This window comes from Gavialis gangeticus, unplaced genomic scaffold (assembly GCF_001723915.1).
Source record: "Gavialis gangeticus isolate Ggan-Ray unplaced genomic scaffold, GavGan_comp1, whole genome shotgun sequence".
In the NCBI taxonomy this organism is placed as follows: Eukaryota; Metazoa; Chordata; order Crocodylia; family Gavialidae; genus Gavialis; species Gavialis gangeticus.
This window is the reverse complement of record NW_017728973.1, coordinates 525,151-532,368: the sequence shown is the minus strand read 5'-3', so window position 1 is coordinate 532,368 and position 7,218 is coordinate 525,151.

The following is a 7,218-nucleotide window of genomic DNA, read 5'->3' as shown; positions in this document are numbered from 1 at the left end:
ATGATTGTACTGCTAGTGTATGCCCCTTTTTCTTCTTGTTTTAGAGTCTAGGGAATAGGGATCTGCTTGTTTGCTCACCTCAGAGAGACAACTGAGGCACAAGTGACTGAGTAACTGTAGCACGGGATATCCATAGTGATTAACAATAGCATAGGTAACAGGGACACAGAATCTAACTCACATTAGTCTCCTCAAGTGCTGGCTTCCGCTAGAGCCTTGGGTGTTTACCACTCTCAGAGGTTGGACACTGGACAAACTGACTAGTGATTTGCTCAAGTGAGGTAGCAACTCTGGTCCAAGGTTTGTAGATGTCTCACTCTCCTTGATTTAAACAGGACTTTGGTACCTAAACACCAGTGAGGATCTGGGTCCTGATGCTTAGGAGGGGAGGCAGATGTGGCCACAGGGCTTCTGCTGCCAGGATGAACCAGCCACAGTCCCCTCCCTGCTAGCTTAGCATCACCCAGATACACTGTTGCTGTTATTTTCTGCCTCTGTATTACACTGTCTTAACCCAACTACCTGTCCCACCTTATATATGGAAATCGGCCCTGATGGAAACCACAACAATGCTAAGTCTTTCTACATATGTAGCATATGAACCACATGGGAACCACTAGGATGCCTGCTAAGTGGCTCTGTTCCTACTGATTGAGCATAGTGCCAGTTCTCGGGGGGGGGGTCAGCCTGTGCTCTGTGTGACGGATGGTTCTGACCTCTCTCTTAGATAGTGTGCTTTGGGTCACAATCTGGTGTGGTTTTATTGTTCCACTATGCATTTTTGTAAAGTCAGCGTGGCCTTGTGGCTAGAGCAGGAGACAGGAATTCATGACTCCAGCTGATTTCTGGCATGCTTCCGACTTAGATTGGATTACTAAATGTAGTTGTCTAGGCAGCTGGTTGGACTTTCAGAGAGAGATAAAGACCCCAACTCCAGCTGAGTCTGGGGAAGCTGAGGGTGCTTAGCACCTTGGAAAATGAGACCCCTAGGTATGGGTGTCCAAGCTGAGAATATTGCCCATGGTCCTGTTTCTGGCTGCTCACTGTCTGGCTGTTTGGTCTTAAGCAAATCACTTCAGTTCTGTGTCTGATTTCTATCTCATAGACCTTCTCTGTTGCAGAGGTGTATACATTTGTATTTGAAGGGTGCTATGGTGATCATTTATAAACAGATCATGCACCAATTCATATTCATTCTCCTCCTGGCTAGGACATTTACTTTCTCACAGTATTTCCACAGTAAGTCTGAGAACAATATGCAAGCTGGTGAACCTGCAGGTCTAAATGATGTTTTTTTCTTCATCATCTGTGACATCTGCTCCCACTGGGACATCTTCGTCCATTACCATATAAATTAAAATTACCAAGGGGAGCAGGTTTGCTGCTTCCGTAAAGCTTTGCTCAAGAAAAACTCTTACAGCAAAATCTCCCATTGCCATTTCCAAGAGACAGCTGGCTGTGATCTGAGTCTTAATGAAGCTGAACTTTAAAATGAAAACTCTTTCCTTGAGTCCCATTTTCGTCCTTTAACCTGGAGTCCTGATTAATTCTACCTACGAAGGAAGCACAGTGACTCATGGGCAATGGGAGCTGTATTTGTCTTGCATACTCCTGTCACCCTCCTGATTTCAAATGCAGAAGTAAATAGAAGGTGATTTATCACTGATACACAGCAACCTGCTACCAAAAACAAAATGATTAGGTGGAAGTTTCCTTTAATGCATCACAGATGACAGAGAGAGGCTCTGTGCTCTACTCTCCACCTGGTGTATTTTTTACTTTTGATGGCTCGATTCTGTAAGTTCCATTTTTTATCTTTTAATTACTGTTTATAAAATACTTGGAACCTACAGAGTACAGTGGGAGGGCAAGAAATTATGAAGCCTGTTCTTTCAAACCAAACCAGGGGCAATTAGAAACTTGACTCTAAACCAGTGATTCTTAACCAGAGTTCTGTGGCATGCTGAGGTGGCTTGAAAGCCTTTCAAGAGTGCTGCAGGGCACCACTCAGTGTTAGTGCTCTTGGATGTGTGATAAAGAGAGAGAGTTGGTGACGGTACAAACCGCGCACCAGCAGGAACCAATAAAGGAAAAGGGAGAGCCGTGCTTCTGGAGCAGTTGCTCTGTGAAGCTAGAAAAACCCCAGAGGAAGAAAGGGGGAGAGAGCCCCGGATGAGGACGGGGAAAGAGCCTGGGCACGGGAGAATGAGCATGGTGCCGACTGGGAGTGCGGGGCAGAGGGGAGTGGCCTGGGAGCCAGCTGGACCAATCGGAGAGTTGCGGAGAAGCGAAACAGAACAGTGTTCTGAAACACCAAAATGAATCGTTATACTCCGAAACGGTCAAAACTGAAACGAAACACAGCCATTTCGCACAGCCCTACTCGCAGTGGGCGAATGGGTTTCTCCAGGCAGATAGCAGGGCAGGGGCTGGGGATGTGCTGACCCAGGCCCTTTCCCTGCCGTGCAGCCTGAGGCGCGCATGCACCTGTTGGTGCCACAGAGCTGGTGCTCCAGACACTGGTGCAGCCTGGACCGGCTGTGGCATGCCGAGCAAAATGGCCTCATGTGCCATGCTCTGGGGCGTGCGCCAAGGGTTGCCGACCCCTGTTATAGCTAGTAGCCCACAAAAGCTGCCTCTCTGAACCAGTGCTGTAACGTGCTGCCATCCTGCTCTACCTTCTGCATGACTTCAGACTAACATGGCTAACCACCTCTGTAAGGCCTGATTTCTAAATGTAATCATAAACCTTCCTGAAGGTAAGTGCAAGTCAAGGGTCGTATATAAGAAACTGCAATAAGAAAGCCAAACTTGATGGGAACTTCTCACCTGAGGCATAAAGCAGAAAAAATTTAATCTACGTAAATATTGGGAGCTGCTTATCTGTCTAGAACTGTTTACATGGAAAGATGCCAAAGGTCAATACTGAAGGTTTGAACAGCAGGAATTTGGCATTTGTTCATTCCATACCCATGCTGCTCTATTCTTTGGCTCCCACATAGCCTGTACTCTGCATGATACACATATCAGAAAAGTGCAGACCTTCTCTTGGTGCTTTGCTTAATACTCCCAGACATGGGGACCTGGGCTTCTTTGGTAGCTGTGGCTGCAAGGCATTAGACCTAATGCTAAAAAGTGTCTTCAGCAAAATGAAAGCTGAGCCAGTGATGGTTGGAGCTTCAGGTGAACAGGGAGCCCAACTAGGGCTATAGAGAAACCCTCCCTCCCCTTTCAATGCAGTGCAAAAGGGCCCCTGATAACTCTAAGAAGTCAAAACTTTAGTATTGCAACTCATCTAAAATGTAAAACTAGTTCCTAATTTGTGTGGAGGATAACTTTCTGTTCCAGCAGGTTGAGATTACAACTAGTTCATCTATCTTGGATCTTGTCCTGACCAATAGGGAAGAATTGGTGGAGGATGTGAAGGTGATGGGTAACTTGGGAGGAAGCAATCATGATACCACAGAATTCCAGATCCTGAGACAGGGCAACTATGAAGTCAGCAGAATTAGGATGCTGGTGATATCTAACCATTTGAGCTTGCTTAACTGTTAGTCTGTGATGCAAAATTCTGAAAGCAGGAAAGTCCTCCACATTTCAGTATTCCATGAGATGGCTTTCATGTGGGTATTTTGAACATATGCTCCACATCTTCCTGGCACTGCTAAGCATGGGGTAATTGCAGTCCCTTCCACTTCCTTCTTTCAGACTCAAGCCTGTTGTAAAGCTGTGAGTACTGGCTGAAAGGCAGCTGGTGATCTACCTTGAATGTGCAACTGGTCTTGTATTTGCACTCTTATTGCTTTGACCTCTCATTCATCTACTACATGCCTTGCATTCGATCTTAGTGACCCCTCCTGATAGGGCACTGAATTTAGGTGAGGTGCTGGAGATGGGTGTAGGGAGAGGCAGTTCTTGAGGTGAAAGGCTTACCAGTCTAAATAGACAAGATGCGTGGCAGGGAGAGAGGTGTTGCCCCCTTTTGAAAAATATGGAAAGACTAAGGCCTCATATGCACTGGAAAACTTTGCTCTTGTAGCTGTGCTGACAAAAACCTGTGTGTGTAAATGCCTATATACTGTCCAGAAAGATTCCTGCTGCATCAGCTGCAGCATCTACATGAAGGATTTTGCCAGTTGCACTATGGTAACGGTGCCATAATACTGGCAGCCAGAACTGGGATGATACGGCCCCAGTATGAAATGACTGTGGACTCATGTGGAACACCATTAACATTCAACTGGAATCCAGGGTGGGTTTTTTTCTAGCTAGGGCTGTTCTGGCATATGGCACTTGAAAGCTATGTGATAAGCTGTGTTTGGTGGCTTCTCCAGAACATCTGGTAGTTTCAACATGGTTGGCCTGACAGAACTTGCTAGCATATGGTGCCTTGAGGCTCAGATCCTCAAAGGTAGTTAGATCCCTAGCTCCCCTTCAATCAATTACACGCATAGCTATTTTGAAGGTTCTAGCCTTAAGAGACTTGTTCAAGGACACAAAAGAAGTCTATAATGCAGTCTGAACCTGGATCTTTTGAGTCCCTGTCTAGTGTTTTTTCTCTGAGTTCTGCCTCTACTGTCTTATTAGAAGCCTTCTGGCCCATGGACAGAGGCCACAAACATTCACAGAGGATGAATGCAAATGAAAAAGAATTTTGTAGCAAGATTTTTGAGGAGAAGTGTCACACACTGCGGTGTAGGTGGTCCAACTGGTGATTTGCACATGCTGTTAGCCCGAGGTCTGAGGGGTAGCCGAGGTCAAAGCCAGAGGTTCAGAGTTCATGCTGGGACCAAAACGCCAGGCAGAGCAAGATCAGGGAGCAAGCCAAGTTCCAACAATCCCAGACATGAGGCAGAGGCAGAGGTCGAAATCTGAGCAGGGTCAGCAGTAGGTGGTCAGATCTAGAAGCAGGGCACAGAGGCAAGGAAACAATGGGATGGCCCAAGGGCAGCAGGAGACTTCTTGTTCAGACAGCTTTCCCAGGAAACAGGAAGCCTTACATAGGCAGGAGCATCCAATCCGGGGCCAGGAGCCCCAGGCCAATCCGGGGCCAGTGGTGGAAGGGCCCTGTGCTTGTGGGGCCCCTTTTCTTGCCAGTCTGCCTTCTTTCATGAGCTGTGGCCTGGTGGAGGATTGAGCTGGGACTGGGGGTTCAGAACCAGGTCCTGGCATCTCTCTTCCCTCCCTTCCCCACCCCCTCATGCCTGACCTTCAGGTGGCCTGACCACAGTTTTCTTGGGTACTACTTATGAAAAGCCTGGAGTAGTGCTGGGGTGTATGTTCTCTAATAGCTCCCAGTGTGATCTTCTAGACCACTGTTTCTCAACCCCCGGGTCATGACTCAAAAGTGGGTCGCAAGAATATACGAAAGGGCCACAAGCAAACTTTAAAAATGGACTGGCCATCAATGTTTACAAATGGGTCCTAGTACAAAAAAGGTTGAGAACCACTGTTCTAGATGGTACGCTTCCCAATCCACCAAGAACCATAGCCAGCCATGCTTGAATTTTGAGTCCCAAAATTTCCTGAACCATATATTCCTCATTCTCCAAATGCAGACAGGAGATGGCAGCAGTTGGGCTCTATGCAGAAGGGAATTTTTTATATATAGCTTCAGCAAATTGCATATAGATTTCTTTGGCTTGGGTTACTTGTTTCTCTAAATCTTCCTGTATCCAACAAATGTGTTGTGCCCATTCAGAGATTGCAGGGTTGGGAGACATCAAGTGTAGATAGATTTGGAGCTGAGGGTGGAAACCATAATTTGCAAATAGACTCCAGCCAGTAGAAATGGTCAGTGTTGTAGTAAATGAACTCCACCAGATGGCATAAGGAGGACCAGTTATCCTGGTAGTAACTGTTGTAGCAACAGAGGTATTGCTTCAGGATATTCCTAGCCTGGCCATTGGATTGGTAGTGATATGCGGAAGACAAATGGGATTGTACAGTAGGGCTGTGTGAAATTTCACCATGAGTTTTGTTTCAAGGCTGTTTCGACTTGTTTTGAGGTCGAAACAGCAAAATCAAAATGGAACAGATATGGTTGAAACAGCCTCGAAACAAAATGAGGCAAGTCAAAATGTTTCACCGTTTCACAGCTGTTTCGACGTTTTGCCCACAGGCTATAATGGGGAAAGTTGAAACAACCTATAACTTTGTCATTTCTGACCTGATGTGGATGAAACTTGCAGGAATGGTAGCCCCTTCTGAGGGCATGAAGCCTGCCAAGTGTCAAGGAGATAGGTGCAGGGGGGTCAGAGAAATTGCACCCCAAAATCTTGCAAGCAAAGCTACAGATGTCAATGTCAGAGCAGTCCTTCCCCCACCTCTCTTCCCCCTCCCTCTTCTGAGTTTCTGTTCCCTGCAAGCCCACGTCCAAAACGTCTGAAATGTTTTGGAAGATTTCATTTAGTTTCGGAGACATTTCGGAGCTTTCCATTTTGTTTTGGATTCAGTGTTTCGGGTGTCGAAACACCTCTGAAAGAAAACAGTTGCCGAAACTTTGCACAGCCCTAACTGATAGCAACAAAGACTGGGCTCCTTGCAGCTCCCCGCCTGCCGCCTCTGGCATGCCAAGTTGAGGCATGGGTTGAGGTTGGGCTGTTTGTGGATTGAGGTTGGGATGTTTTTGGCACTCCGGCCAAAAAATGTTGGCCAACCCCTGACCTATAGCATAGCATCTGATAAAGTAAGTTGCTACCCATGGAAGCTCGTGCCTCTCTGCATCAGATGGTCTAAAAGGTGCCAATCTGCACAAACAGTGAAACAGATCTCTACAATGGATGTGACCAGATCGTTAGTGCGGCCTGCGTTGGAACATGGTGCTCTCTGTCCAAGGTCCCACTTTACAACCTCAGGTCTATAGTTTGCTTCCAGCATGGAGCAGGAGAAAAGCGTTAAGAAAGTAGGCATGAAACCCAAAAAGAAAGCACGAAATGGCCAATAGAGCAGAACAGCTAGCTCAGACAAGGAAAGATCATCATGATAATAAAGACAGAATAAAGACAGCGACTTCGGCAAACCACGGGTGGTACCAGCCCCGGGCACCGCCCCGCCCCGCCCCGCCCCGCCCCCGACCTCGACTCCTCCCCGTCGGCGCCGGGGGAGGGCGGGGGCACCCCATGGCCCGCCCCCGAAAAGGACTAGGAAGCGGATTGGGAGAAAGCACCGAGTGCCAGTCGCAGGAACCAATAGCATTGTGGGGCGGGGACAGTAGGC